The sequence below is a fragment of the Acomys minous genome (genome assembly GCF_964271855.1).
Source record: "Acomys minous genome assembly, chromosome: 9".
NCBI classification, from domain to species: domain Eukaryota; kingdom Metazoa; phylum Chordata; class Mammalia; order Rodentia; family Muridae; genus Acomys; species Acomys minous.
Window position 1 is genome coordinate 31,664,563 of NC_140490.1, and position 15,957 is coordinate 31,680,519.

At 43.2% G+C, this 15,957-nt stretch overlaps 1 pseudogene across 1 annotated transcript; it reads left to right on the plus strand.

Annotated features, from left to right (window-relative positions):
- Positions 1 to 1,045: 1,045 nt before the first annotated feature.
- LOC311605057 (prohibitin 1-like) lies at positions 1,046 to 2,340 on the plus strand (annotated as a pseudogene). The gene is made up of 2 exons: positions 1,046 to 1,089; positions 1,502 to 2,340. The product of its transcript is annotated as a prohibitin 1-like (transcript).
- The last annotated feature ends 13,617 nt before the right edge of the window (positions 2,341 to 15,957 follow it).

The following is a 15,957-nucleotide window of genomic DNA, read 5'->3' on the forward strand; positions in this document are numbered from 1 at the left end:
TCCTGATAACACTATTTTTTACTGGAATAAATCTGTACAGCATGAGAGAAAACCAGCATGATAATGTTGTTATTGCTATCCATGTAGTCATTATTTAACAGAGATGAGAATTAATAATCCCCATATTACTCCATGCCTGGTCTTACCCAGATTTGAATATTTACTAGCTATACCCTGCTGTCTCCTTCTTCTACACTTGAAAATACATGAAGAAAAGTCAACAGAATTAAAGGGAAAGACACAATCACATGCTTATAGGACCATGCTTTAAGACTTATAACAATGGATAGAAAAATTAGATCCCTCCCAAAATAAGCAAAGAGTTGGACATTTTGAATAGCATCATATTCTAAGTTGACTCAGCTGATATAAGATATACCAGAAGGCCAGGCATAGTAGCGCACACCTTTAATCCCGGCACTCTTGAGGCAGTGACAGGCAAATCACTGTGAGTTCGAGGCCAACCTGGTCTACAAAGTAAGTCCAGGACAGCCAAGACTACGCAGAAAAACCGTGTCTTCAAACAAACAAACAGACACCAAAAACTAAAGAACAAGCTTCTTTTTTTCCCCCTGTGACTTACTCTAAACTGACCAAAAAGAAAAAACAAACAAACAAAAAACAAAACAAACAAACAAACAAACCAAAAACAAAACCGTAAGTCACGTTATCAAAGCTAGATTAACAAGTGGTCATAAATTTAAGAAAATTTAATTTATAAAAGTATGTTTCTAGAAATTAAGAAATTAATACAATACAAAGGTAAAATCCAAACATTCACAAATCAAGTAGCATTGCTCTAAATGACTCATATGTCAGTTAGAAGTCACTAGGGAACTTAGTCCCTTAAACTGCACAATAAGGAGCATATAATGTGTCAAAATTTGTGGGCTCAAACTACAAGAGCCCACGTGGGAGTTTACATGGGAGATACAATTTTAAATCCTTACATGAGTGATCAGTGGTGTTATACGTATATGAAACCAACAAAAGAAAAACACAGGAGAGAGAAAGCACGTGTTGAGTGGACACAACCGAGGGAATCATGGCTGCCAAAGTGTTTGAGTCCATCGGAAAATTCAGCCTGGTGTGGGAAAGATTAAGCTTTGTCACAGGTGGAAGCAGTCTTAGCAGGCTTTACTCTTGGGGCAAGCCATGAATACCTTGTGACAGACTGTTTGGAGCCTTCCTGGGCTTGGAATTCAGGACGCCGACCTGGGAACCCCACCGTGGCTATTGTTTTCCTAATTGACCCTCGAAGGGAGAAGGAGACCGCCCTTTGCTTGTGACTGGGAAGGTGGGGAAAAAGAAAAAACAGGTGAAGGCGAGCAGGGCCCTCGGAGAGAGGAAGGGACCGGACCAGCTTGCGGGACAGAGACACCTAAGGACCCGTCCTGCGGAACGGATTCCAGAAGGTTTACTATTCTGTCCCTTTAACCTTTTTTTCCTTCTTGAATATGATAGTTGGGTTGTATAATAAAGTTTAATTGTTAATAAACAGAGCCAACAGCCTGGCATTTGCAGTTGCAGGAGGCATGATGAACTCTGCCTTTTATAACGTGGATGCTGGGCACAGAGCTGTCATCTTTGACCGATTCCGTGGAGTACAGGACTTTGTGGTAGGGAAAGGGACTCACTTCCAAATCCCCTGGGTGCAGAAACCAATTATCTTCGACTGCCGCTCTCGACCGTGGAATGTACCTGTCATCACTGGCAGCAAAGATCTGCAGAACGTCAACATCACCCTGTGCATCCTCTTCCGGCCCGTGGCCAGCCAGCTTCCTCGCACCTACACCAGCATCGGCGAGGACTATGATGAGCGGGTGCTGCCATCTATCACCACAGAGATCCTCAAGTCGGTGGTGGCTCGCTTCGACGCTGGAGAATTGATTACCCAGAGAGAGCTGGTCTCCAGGCAGGTGAGCGATGACCTCACAGAGAGATTAGCGACATTTGGCCTCATCCTGGATGACGTGTCCCTGACACATCTGACCTTTGGGAAGCCAAACAGGTGGTTCAGCAGGAAGCGGAGAGGGCCAGATTTGTGGTGGGAAAGGCTGAGCAGCAGAAGGCGGCAGCTGTCATCTCTGCCAAGGGCCACTCCAAGGCGGCTGAGCTGATCGCCAACTCGCTGGCCACCGCCGGTGATGGCCTGATTGAGCTGCGAAAGCTGGAAGCCGCTGAGGACACTGCATCCCAGCTCTCTGGCTCTGGGAACATCACCTACCTGCCAGCGGGGTGCTCGGTGCTCCCCGAGCGTGGATCGTTCTGAGTGACGCCTGCCTTCTGCCCCAAACCAGAAATCACTGAGAAACTTCACGAATAGCTTAACGTCAAGGAAATAAAAGTAAAATCGCTTCAGATCTCTAGTTATTAAAAAAGAAAGGGAGGAGGGGAAGAAAGAAAGAAAAGAAAAATACTGTAAACTCAAACATGTAGAAGGGAGAACTAAACACCATGAGAGCTTATCAATGAGAAAGATACTATCCAAATAAACAAACAAAATTTACAGATTAATCAAACAGTAGGAGGCTGGGAAGGTGGTTCAGTGAGTCAAGTACTTGCCGTGTTCTTGCGGGGACCTGAGCGTGAATCTGCAGAACAGGACTCAAGCTGGATTCAGTACACCTCTGTAATTGTCGCTTTCCCGGAGGGGTAAGAGGTAGAGCGAGAGCTCTGGACACCTGCAGCACAGCTCGTACACAGGAAACAACAAGAGACCGTCTCAAACAAAGCACAAGGGGACCACAGCACGCACAAGTTCATGTTCGTACACACATATACACGGTGTTTGCATAGAGATTGAAAGCTAAATTGGTTTGTGTAAATGATGCGCAAAATCAACAGACTGCTACATGGGTGATCAGGAGGAACAAAGCACAAGTCACCAGCTTCAGAAATTAAGTAGGTCTTCTTCTTACCAACCCCATGAGGGTTACAAATATAACTTTACAATCTATGCTAACTACTTCAACAACCTAGACAAAATTGATACATTTCTTAAAAAAAAAAAAAAAAAAGACTTGGGTTGGCATGTTGGCTCAGTGGCTAAGAGTACTGTTATTATAGAGGACCTGGGTTCGAGTCCCAGCATTTACATGGTGCCTGCAACCAACTGTAAGCTCCAATTTCAGGGGAACTGACAGCTTCCTCCTCAGACACCACACACACGGCACACACACATACACGCAGGCAAAATGTTCATACACATAAAATTATTATCTTATTTAAATTATTTAAATTATTTAAAAATTACAAGAATATAAAAGTTATTATATTAAAAATACAACTTGCTTAGACTGATATAAGATGAACCAAATTCTAGTAACCCTAAAATTTATATTTATTTATTTAATTTTGGTTTTTTTTGAGACCTGTTTCCTCTCTGTAGCCCTGGCCTGCATGTAACTCAGATCTGCCTGCCTCTGCTTCCCAAGTGCTGGAGTTATAGGCATGCTCTACCACGACTACTGGGCTTTAATTTTTTTTGTTGTCGGTGGTGTTTTTTGTTTGTTTTTGTTTTTGTTTTTTGAGATAGAGTTTCTCTGAGTAGCCTTGGCTGTCCTAGACTCACTTTGTAGATCAGGCTGGCCTTGAACTCACAGATCCACCTGCCTCTGCCTCCCAAGTACTGGGATTAAAGGCATGTGCCACCACACCCGGCATCACATTTTTGTTTTCTTGCTTGTTTGTTTTAATTTTAAGTCTGGATGGGGACACTCTGAGACAGAGGCAGGCAGAGTACTAGTTTGAAGCCACCCTGGTCTACATAGTGAACTCCATACCAGTTGGGTCTAGACAGTTAAACTCTGCCCTAAAAAAGATTTTGTTCTTTGAATTAAAATGTATTTTATTTATTATTATTGTGTTGTGTGGGGGTGTGCATTTATGTGAGTGCAGGTGCTCACGTGGCACAGCATAGTTTCCATACATCCTTCCGCCTTCTTTCTCACTAAGGCTGGTGTAGTGTGGTTTGGGAACGCCTGTCTGTTACTCCACCACCAACAGAGGCAAGAGATAAACAAAGCAGGAAAGACCAACAAAGTCTCCCAGCTAAACTGCCATAGACATCTGAGTGCTGGGATTACAGGCTGATGAAGTTCCAAACATGGCACACTGGAAGAAATCCTTGCCTAGACACACCATAACTGATTGTTAGCAAACTAAAGACAAGGAAACATATTAAAAGTGTCCAGAGAAACTGCAAGGTAGGTTAGGGTGGTACCCATTCAAATTAAAATGGTGTGCTGTCCTTTCCATCCTTGTGACTTTTTTTGTTTTGTTTTGTTTTTTTGGCTTTTTGAGACAGTATTTCTCTATGTAGTCTTGGCTGTCCTGGACTCTATAGACCAGGCTGGCCTCGAACTCATCAATCTGCCTGCCTCTGCCTCCCTAGTGCTGCCACCACTCCCTGCTTCATCCTTGTGATTTAAATACCTGATGGAAACCACTGGAGGGAAGAGTGCCTTAGTGGTTTCTCCCCACCCTGGCAGTGAGGGCATGGCATAACAGCTCCCAGCACAGCCTTCAGGAAGCAGAGTAGACAGCCAGGAGCCTCTAGGGCTAATACTCCTGGAACTACAGCGCAACTGTAACACATCTGATTTTCATGTGCAAACTCCAGAGGCCAAAAGATACTGTTACACTCTTCTTCTTCTTCTTCTTCTTCTTCTTCTTCTTCTTCTTCTTCTTCTTCTTTCTTCTTCCTCTTTTTCTTCTTCTTCTTCTTCTTCCTTCTTCTTTCTTCTTCTTCTTCTTCTTCTTCTTCTTCTTCTTCTTCTTCTTCTTCTTCTTCTCCTTCTTTTCTAGAACTATAATAGAGGATTTGGTAAATAAAGAAATTATTATTATTATTATTATTATTATTATTATTATTATTAATTTTGTTTGTTTTTCAAGACAAAGTTTCTCTGTGTAGTCTTGGCTGTCCTGAAACTCAATTTGCAGACTGGATTGGCCTTGAACTCACAAAGATCTGCCTATCTATGCCTATCTCTCTGATCTACTGGGATCAAAGGTATGTAGCACTACTGCCTGGCTTTAAATAATTTTTAAAAATGAGGCTGACAGAGTCAATCTTGTTTGTTTATGTTAAGACATAATATTTTTGTATAAATCCCCTGGCTGTCCTGTATACCAGGTTGGGCTCAATCTGACAGCTGAAGCTCCTAGAGAGAACTGCTCGAGGGAAGGCTTCGGGCCTCCGGCTCCTGCTGAGGTTCCAGCAGAAGAAATCCTGCTGATTCCGCCAGGAAAATTGTTCCTCAGAACTGATATCCTTAGGGTTTTATTATTGTGCTTGTTAATCCTCCTTTCCTGTTGTTTTGGTTGGTCAGGTTATAAGTGACATATGCTCTGTTAATAAGTTGTAATAAAATATATTGATTAAAAAAATTGTGACTATAGACAGTGATCCTCTTGCCTCTGCCTCCCTGAGTGCTGGGATTACAGGCATGCACCACTACACCCAGCTGACAGACTCATTCTTAAAGCCTGGCTAAAGGGATGTTTTCAAGTAAGAAGGTAACATTAAAAAAAAAAAAAAAAAAAAAAAGGAATCTTAGAGCATTAGGAAGAAAAAAATCCTTAAAAAGCAGTCACATGGATAGACATGGCAGCCTTGGGCCTACACATTTCACAGACAACATTTGGTGATTGATAAAGATCACATCATTCAGCAAGGCATGGTGGCGCATTTACCTTTAATCCCAGCACTCAGAGAGGTAGAGGCAGGTGGAGCTCTCTGCATCCAGGACAGCCAGGGCTACACAGAAAAACCCTGTCTTGAAAAAAAAAAAGATCACATCATTCTATGTTCAAAGGTGCACACATCCCTGGATTGCTGTGAATCCAGCCAAATATTTGTAGATAACATCATGTTGCATGGCCAAAGGTTGGACACCCCCACCATGGAAGACAAGAGCAAAGAGTCTACTGAATTTCCATCAAGATAGACCATATCCTGGGTCTTAGAAGGACCTCACTGTGTTCAATAGAAGGTATGAGAATGCAGCACCATGTAAAAGTAGGGCTTTTCACCGGGCGTGGTGGCACATGCATTTAATTCCAGCACTCGGGAGGCAAAGGCAGGTGGATCACTGTGAGTTTGAGGCCAGTCTGGTCTACAAAGTGAGAGACTAGGATAGCCAAGGGTACACAGAGAAATGCTATCTTGAAAAAAATAAAGTAGGGCTTTTCTATGCCCACCTTCTCAAAGACCTATTATTTTTATTATAAAGCTTTAGGCACTATAGCTGGACAGAGCTATTCTAACCCAACTATGCTGGCCTGGCCTACTTCCCAGCATGTGGCTTGTTACCTGCCACCTTAGTCTAGTGCTGGTACCTCCTTGTTCATCTGTATCCTCATGGTGACTCATGGCAACCCTCTCTTTCTTTCTGGTTCCCACCTAGCACACCCATCTCTGGGATCAGAAGTACTGCCTTAACTCTCCAACCCAGCTATTGGCTGTTCAGCTCTTTATTAACCAATCAGAGGTGATGGAGAATGATTTTTACACACCATTGAGACAAGAGATGCTTCATTAAAAAAATACAATGCCAAAGTCCAGGCCGCAACAGATCTCTGTGTACAGAAATCAGTACTTGAATACACAGTGCACAAAAATCCTCCAACAGCCCCTTGCTTGTGCTTGCCTGTTCTGTTCAAGGCTCTAATTCAATCTCCAGCACACCAAACAAATAAAAACAATTGAAATTTACGAAGTATGTTCTCTGATCACAAAAGATTTGAAGTAGAAACTGATAACATTTATATGACAGAAAATTCACTAACACATGTAGATTAAATACACACTTCTAAATAATTCATGGCTCAAAGTAGGAGCTGCAAAAGAAACTTCCTTGAACGCAATGGAAACAAATACACGGAATATATGGAATGTGGCTGGAGCAGCGAGTAGAGGGAAGAGAGAGCTGGAATGTTAAATTAGAATGGAGGGAAGGTCTAGGAGCAGCAACTTCTTACAACAGGGTCTCATGTCACCCAGGCTGGCTCCAGGCTTGCTGTTGGAGCTGCCCTGGAGCTCCTGATCACCCTGGTTCAGTAGGTGCTACAGGCATGTTCCACCACACCTGACTGATAACACAACATTTGATCAGAAATCTACATGAGATTAGGAAAGTGAATAAGATAAACTCAAAGAAAAGGGAAGAATATGAAGAAAAGAGTGGACATCAGTGAGGGAAACGGAAAAGTCATGACCTCACTATTGAATCCAGACAAATGCAATACCTAAAGAGGCTGGAGAGCTGGCTCAGGGACTGAGAGCATTTGCTGCTCTCGCAGGGGTCTGTGTTTGGATTCCAGCATCCACATAGCAGCACAACTGCCTATAACTCCAGGTCCAGAGGGTCCAGTGTGCTCTTCTGTCTTTTGTGGGCTCCTGAACACATGCAGTACACATAGACTCATACAGCTACACACACACACACACACACACACACACACACACACACACACACACACACAAATAATAAGTTAAAAAAAAAGAATACAAAGAGAAAACCAGAAAGTAGCATCTTTTGTAAACTTAGATATAAAAATACCTACTGAAACATTAACAAACCAAATATAGCAATGCATAAAAAATTATACACTATGTCCTGTGAGATTTGTTACTGGCATGTAAGACTTAGTCAATATCTCAAAATCAATTAGATCAGTCCCTCCTTTCAACAAACCAAGAAAGAAAAAATTTAATGTGTTTAATATATATATATGTATATGTATATATATATATGTGTGTGTGTGTGTGTGTGTGTTATAAATATAATACATGTCAAATAGATTTCATATGGAAGTCACCAGCAAAAAAATAATTGAAATTCCACTCACTTCATTTCTACCAAACAAACAAACTTAAAAAACAAAAAACAAAAAACAAAAAAACTATCAGGTCTCATAGTGAAAATATTTCTGAGATTTTAAAACATGATAAAAAAAATAGAGATATATTCTGTGTTCACTTAAATTTTTAAATTTTAATTTATTTTTAGAAGGCTTATTTATATTTATCATATCATATCATATATGGCATTTGCCTTCATGTATGCTCACCACAGACATACCTGATGCCTGTGAGTGTCAGATGACGGCATTGGGTCCCCTGGAACAGGAGCCACTGATGGTTGTGAGACCCCATGTGGGTCCTGGGAATTGAATCCAGGTCCTTTCTAAGAGCAATAAGTGCTCATAAACATTAAGCCATCTCTCCAGGCCCTTTAATTTTTTTCTAATTTTAATTTTAAAAATGTGTGTGTGTGTGTGTGTGTGTGTGTGTGTGTGTGTGTGTGTGTGTGCATGTTTTGTCTGCATAATATGTCTGTGCTTGAGGTCAGAAAAGGTTGACCCCTGGATCCTCTGGAATTGGAGGTATGGTTATGGCCTGCCATATAGGTGCTCGGACTAGAACCTCAAGCATCTGGCATAACAGCTGGTCCTCTGAACTACTGAGCCAGCTTTGTACATATCTCTAGCCTGCAGAGGGACTGTGTTAGTGATCTCTGGATCCCTTAAAGCAAATACAGGTTCTTTCTTTCTTTCTTTGTTTTTGAGACGCCACCTCTCTATGCATAGCCTGAAAGCACAGATACTTTAAATAAAATGTATAGGTCTTGGGAAGGTAGCTCTTTAGTAGAATGTCTGTCATGCAGGCATAAGGACCTGAGCTACCTAAGCATGGTGGCATGCATTCAAATCACCAGCTCCAGGAAGTAGATCCCTTGAGCTTACTGGACAGCCAACAGGCTTCCTTGTCAAGATTCAGGTGTCAGTGAGAGACCCTGCCTCAAAAAACAAGGTGGTTGTCTTCTGGGTAATTACACTTGAGGTTAATCCATGTTCTTCACATGCACAGCCAAACACATGTGTGCATTTGCACATACACCGGCACATACATACACACAGAAATATGTATGACTACTCAAAAAGTAATATCTATCATTTCATACTTATACATTTTTAACCTAAAAAAAAATAGAAAGCCTGGGCACTGAATCACTGAGCAGGTGGCCAGGGCTCTCTGGTGCTAGCATCAAAAACTTAGCCAGTTTCTTCTCTTTCCAGAACTTTAACACGTGGGAAATGTCCCCTGAGGCTCTGTAGTGTACTGGTTTTTCAGCAAGGAGTGACTTGGAAGCTGGCTTCTGCTAATCCTAGATTAAATTATTCATGGCAAATACTGCTTGCCAGTTGACATCTCAGTTTATATTCAGTGTGACGGGTCTGGTCTCAAGGTACATGTGCTTTTATCGTCACGCGTCACTCAGTTCTCCAAGGTGAGACTCAGGGTTCCCTCTGAACTGTTAAGGCAGGCTATCAGTTCTGGACATCAGCTTGTGGAGTTTACTCTTTGCCAGTTCTCTGGTACCATAGTTTTTAATCCTTAATCCTGCAGACTTTTATTAATAGCTTTGCTAAGTGCAAAAGGCCATCCATTTCAACTCAACTGAAGTTGGTATTGTTCCATGTCTGCATGCTTCCAACTATTTTTAATACCAACGTTTCTTTTTTAAATTATTATTTCCGATGGGATAGCATCCAGTTCAGGGTCCATTGTGGTTATCGATTTTGGCTTTAGAAATCATCGTTCTTTTGGTTAGTTCCTGGAAACTTCTCAGCACACTAATGAAGTCATCCCAGGTAAAGTCTGTTTTTCCTTCTGTTAGGTCACTATGGGCAGCACCAAGTCCAGTGTAAGGAAAAGACTCCTTTACTCAGAATAAAAGAGCTTAACCTCAAGATTCTCATTCAACTATGTCTGACTAAGAAGATTCAGACAGCATTGGCATGAATAACAGGCAACTTATTCAGATAAATCTCTCTTACATTGTCTATGTCGTGAATGGGTGTGTGGGACACAAGGGGCACACGTGCATTGAACTATCAGATCCAACCCCATATATCCAAATAGTAGAGTCAATCCTACAGGCAGATGTAGGCATAAGTACTATAGGTAGCATCCAACTAGTCAGTGCTCTGCATCTGTATGATGCACAAAGTTTTCTAAATAGCCCTCAAATAAAGAAGACAAGGTTCCCAGATAGGCATATATAACCCAAGGAAACAAGTTTAAGAGAAAGCTCAATGAAGAGGTAAATTAACCAGTTGACCCTGCCAGGGAAAGAACCTTTACACCTGGCAAGATGCCCCTGGGGAGAATGGGTTTGGACTGAAGCAGAAGAGTTGCTTATGGGTTCCCTTGGGAAGGAGATGGCACGTGAGTGAAATAGTTCATGTGAAGGCCATGGGTTGCAACCATGCTCTTCTGGTCAGAAGAACTGCAGGACGCCAGCTGTTTCATTCATGATGGCGAAGAGATAGGATATAGTGGCTAAGTCTGCTTGAGAGTTACCTCCAGCCAGAAGCCATGGTGGGTCGCTCTTTTGAGGAAGAAGATATCTCTTTTCAAAAAACAGCGTGCTCACTAAGACCCAATCCACATACACAGATTTTTTTCCTATACCCACATACCAGTCAGACCTGTTCTGGCTGCTGAGCAGGGCAGAGGGAGCCAGGATATAATCCTGCTTTGACCTTGATCTTAAGATGAGTCACAGGCAAGCTCCACCCCGTGTCAATACATTTGAAGGGACTCGTGACTGGCGCAGTGGCTGTCTATGAGAATCAGAGAGTTTTAGAGGTGAAGGAAATCTTAGTGACAGTTGAGTTCTGTGCTTGCATCTGTTCAGGAGAGAGATGAGCTTCAGCATATAAAGCAACTAGCCCAAGATTGGCCTGAAACATCCAAAAGTACTTGATCTCAAACAGAGCACCCTCAGATTTCAACGCATTCGTTATCTGTACTAGGAAAGGGAAGAGCCTGATAAACATTACAAAGTCCTTTTACTTGGACTTGGAATGTGATACTAATGTCATTCTTATATTGTTTTACATACATTAAAAGGAGAAACGATGGTTTGACCAGTTTCCCGCCACCTTGACACAGGCTGGACTCATTTGGAAATAGGAATCTCAGCTGGGAAAAGCTCCCAGCAGATTGGCCTGTGGGAAAGCCTTTAGGGCATTTTCTTGATTGATCATTGATGTAGGAGGGCCCAGATCTCTGAGGACAGTGCCAACTCTGGACAGATGGCACTGGATTCTATAAGAAAGCGGGCTGAGCAAGCCATGAGGAGCAAGCCAGTAAGCAGCACTCCCCCATGGCTTCTATCTCCAGCTTCCTGCCTTGAATTCCTGCTCTGACTTCCTGTGGACGATGGACCAGAAACTGTGAGATGAAAGAAACTCTTTCCTTCCCAAGTTGCTTATGGTGAAGGTATTTTATCACAACTACACCTAAGGCAAGTGACGTATTAAGCCTTGTTTGGTTTAAGCTAGTATTACCATTTATACTCAAGTTCTGAGCAAACTCTGCAGGTATGACCATTATGGATGGGGCTCTGCTGATGTGCAATGCAGATGAATACTTCCTACAAGCCTTGCCTACAAGCCTTGACACTAACTCCATCTCACCTGGTCTTTGTAACAGCACTCCAAAGAAGACTCTGTCAGCCCTGTTTTACACTGGAGGGAATTAGTAAATGGTTAATCACCTTGACTAAGGCCTCAGGAAGTAGAAGAACTAGGCAATGCTACATATGTGCCCTCGACTGCTGTGCTAAGCTGGAAGGATGATGGTAGGACCCAGGCAGGTAGGGGAGTTTGGAGCAGGTCACAAGCTTCACAATGCTTGTGATGTGCTCACCACAGTGTCGAGAGCATAGCTAAGTAGTCACTAGGTGATTAAAAAAAAAAAAGCTTTTGGAAGATGTTATTATTTGCCTAGAGTTGTACCGGCTGCGTTGAATCAGAACATCATGCGTTTAAGCCTTACATTTGCTGCTGGCTATTGGCTTCAGAAAGCTTAACTTGTAGATTCTCACAGGCCAGTAAAAGTAAGATTTGCCTGCCATACTAAGCATCCACAAAGCTTGGGTGACACCTCGGTTTAAGCATTTAAAGAACAGATTCACTGAAGCTGGGTATGGAGGTGCATGCCTTTAATCCCAGCACTCAGGAGGCAGCTCGTGTCAGATATTTGTAAGTTCAAGACTGGCATGGTCTACTTAGGGAATTCCAGTCTACCCAGGGCTACACAGTAAGACTCTATCTCAAGCAACAGCAACAGCAGCAGCAGCAGCAGCCACAGCAACGACCCCATAAACAAAGAACATGCGTACTATATCTGCAGTTGAAGATACCCTTTCATAAAAGCTAAAATGTGCAAGTGCCCTAAGTGTCCACTGATTGATAAGAATACTACAAAGCAGGCTGCCACGAAACATTAACCACCTTGGAAAGCAAAAACAACTCTGCCATGCGCTGCCACAGAGTGATCCTTGAAAACATTATGCAAAGTGAAATACGCAGTCACAAGTACCCTATGACCATGTACCTGAGACTCGTAATCAAATTCTCAGGGACAGGAAGTAGAATGGTGGTCACGAGGGGCTGGCTGGAGGGGAGAATCTTAGTGACAGAGTAATGTGCAGTTTCAGAGCACGAGGACAGTTACAGAAGTAATGGTGCTGATGGTGACTGTCACCAAGTGATGTGAGTACACTCAACTCCACAGAGCCGTGCAATTGAGATAGTTTAATGGCTCAGTGGGCAAAGCACTCGCTCTATCAGTCTGAGGACTCAGGTTCAGTCTCTGGGACCCATGCACAGGTGGAAGAAGTGAATGAATTCAAAGCTGTTCTCCGTCCTCCATAGGCAAGCCTTGACAGCCCCGCCCCCGAATAAAATAAGTGGAAAGAAATAAGATAGTAAATTTTATGTTATGTGCATTGTACCACAATTTAAAGCACATACAGATAATTAAAATTTTCTATACTCAACCAAAATACAGAAGGATTTATAAAAAATTAAGTACTTAGAAAAACAGGTTAAAAAGTCATCTTCTTCACAGCGAATTGTGAATGCTCCTTGATACACCACTTTGTTCAAGTGCTGAAACATGTTAATCAGAGCCTTCAGTATTCAGTAGTCAAATGCCTGAACTTAGTAACTTTCTCATGGGTTTTCTTTCTGAGATTTTTCTTTCCCCATTTCTCTTGGGGAATGTGACCCTGGATGTGCTTTAATATTGAATATTCAGAACTAGAGGCAGCCATGGGGTAGAGGACTGAGATGCTATGGTCTTGGTTGACACTGTACCTTTCTAGAAAGCAGGACAGGAGCTACTATTTCCTAAGCATCACTGGTACCCATGCTTTGACCAGCTACACTGATACCTCTAATATACTACTGTATTTAATTCTTACTTTTTACATTGTGTGTGTGTGTGTGTGTGTGTGTGTGTGTGTGTGTGTGTGCATGCCACATGTGTGCAGGTGTCCCTGCCCCTGGAGACCAAAGGAGGTCAGTGGATTTCCTGGAGCTTACAGGAAACTGTGAACTGCCCTATGGAGGTGCGGGAATCTCAGCTCAGGTCATCTGGAAGAGTTACCAAGTACTCGTAACCTCTGAGCCACCACTCTGCTTCTTGCATTTCATTCTTTTTTTTTTTTCTTTTTCTGCCTGCATGACAGAAAAGGGCATCCGATTGTAGATGGTTGTGAGCCACCACTTAATTGCTGGGAATTGAACCCAGAAACTCTGGAAGAGTAGTTGGTGCCTTAACCACTGAGCCATCTTTCCAACCCTCCTGCATTTAATTCCATGGGATGGATATATAAGAAAATACATTGAATTGGAAGAAATTGGTCTTTTCTTCCTTTCATTATTTTTATTTATTTATTTATTTTTGATTTTTCGAGACAAGGTCTCTCTTTGTGTAGCCTTGGCTATCGTGGAACTCGTTCTGTAGGCCAGACTGGCCTCGAACTCAGAGATCTGCCAGCCTCTGCCTTCTGTGTTCTAGGATTAAAGGCATGGGCCACCATCACTCAGTTGGTTCTCTCCTAAATTGTATGTATTAGGTACGTAAGTATCGTTTCCCAGAGGCCAGGGGCCAGAGGCAAGAGTCTCAGATGCCCCTCTGGTTGGAGTTTCGGGTGGTTGTGAGCTGCCTGCTATGGTGCTGGGCCTGGAAACCATGTCCTCTGGATGAGCAGCCCATGCTCTTAACTTCTGAGCCATCTTTCCAGACCCCGTTTCTTGCCTTTAAAACAATTTTCATATGTGGTCTTCCTCTTTAGCTTGGGCTGGTATGGAACTCACTCTGGAGCCTAAGCTGTCCTTACATTCATGAGGATCATCTGGCTTTGGTCTCCTGAGTTCTGGGATTACGGACATGCACCACGTCCCATCCTTACTGGGCAGGGGTGGGGGCAGGGTGGGGGTGGGGAGCACAGTTGCGTCCTTAACCAGAAAGCTATCTTTGTAGAGAGAAACTCAAAGGTTGGAGAAATCGAGAGGTCTTCATCCTGGGGACTCTGCTGTTCCTTGTGGGGAACTACCTTGAACACTATGTGATATTTATCCGCATTCTTGGCCCTCACTTGAGACTGCCAAAATTGAGTTTCGAAGGTTGAGTCTTGAAGCAGGCAGAGGGGCAGACTAGGCAGGTGGAGATAGGGCGCAGGGAAAGGGGCCTCTATCAGGCAGTTGTCAATACACTCCTGAGGGTGAGGGAAGCCTCAAATAGACCTCTTTGAGCCGGGTGTGGTGGCACATGCCTGTAATCCCAGCACTCAGTGAGGCAGAGGCCTTCAGCTCTCTGTGAATTTGAGGCAAACCAAGCCAAACCAAACCACCACCACCACCACCACCACCACCACAACAACAAAACTTCTTTGTAAGTAAGCTGTCAACAGTGAATTCCCCCTTTTATGATTTTCTTGAGATTGGAACTAAGATTTGAGTTGACCCAAACTCTGCTGTTCTGATTGCTATTAAAGAGAATGTGTTTGTTTGTTTGTTTGTTTTGTTTGGTCAGGAAAGCAGACCCTGTGGCTGGGTGTGTGTAGTGCTAACAACAGCCTTCACATCGTTCACATTGCCATATTCTCATGTTTATGCGTGGTCTGGGGGAGTCCCAGAAAGGTCCAGCGGCACGTCCACCTCCTGTTTCCCTTCTTCCGTTTACTGTCACCAGAGGGGCAAGTTCAGTTTTCTTGGAGATTAATGATAAAGAACACAGTTCCTTGAATTAAAACAAAACAAAAACAAAAACAAACAAACAAGGCCTTATTGTTTGTAGTCCATGTGTGGCAGTTAGAGGGCAAATCTCAGGAGTCAGTTTTGCCAAGCTTGTTGAGGCAGGGCTTCGCTTGTTCCAGCTGCTGTGCAGGGTAGTCCAGGTTAGTCAGCGGGTTCTGGCTAATCTTCTTATCTCTGCCTTGCATCTTCCTGCAGGAGTGCTGGGATTACAGACGCTTGCCACACACATCCAGCTTTTTACACTGAGCTCCACTCCTGGTCCCCACCCCTACTGCATCAGGGGTTGGGTAGCAAGTGTGTTCTTTCTAGCTATTTCTTTTTTAAAAGTGATGTCATTGATGTTGTTTTAACATTCAGCCAGAATGGAAAAATGGGATTATTAATGTGATTTAGACGGGTTGGTATGGAGGTTTCTTAGCACTGTTTGTAACAAATTACCACACAGTCAGCGGTGTAAAACAGCACAAACCTACGCCATAATTCTGGAAGCCCAAACTCACTGAGCTGAAATCCAGCTGTGCGGAGGCCTGCCCATCCCCATCCCCCCCAGGCCCAGGTTTTCTCTTTTCCCAGTTCTCCTTCTCGCACTTACCTACAGTCTCTCTTAGTAAGGACACTGATGATCACACTGGATGTCCCAGGCCAGCCCATGTTTGTCCTACACCTGACACTACATATCCACATCTGCAAAGTCCTTTCCCTTTGAGGTGACAAACTCACATGTTGTTCCAGGAACTAAAATTTGGATATCACTGGGGACTGTTACTCTGACGCGTCGGCAGGGGTATAAGAACACGGGTATGCGTGGTCTCACTTTAATATTACACT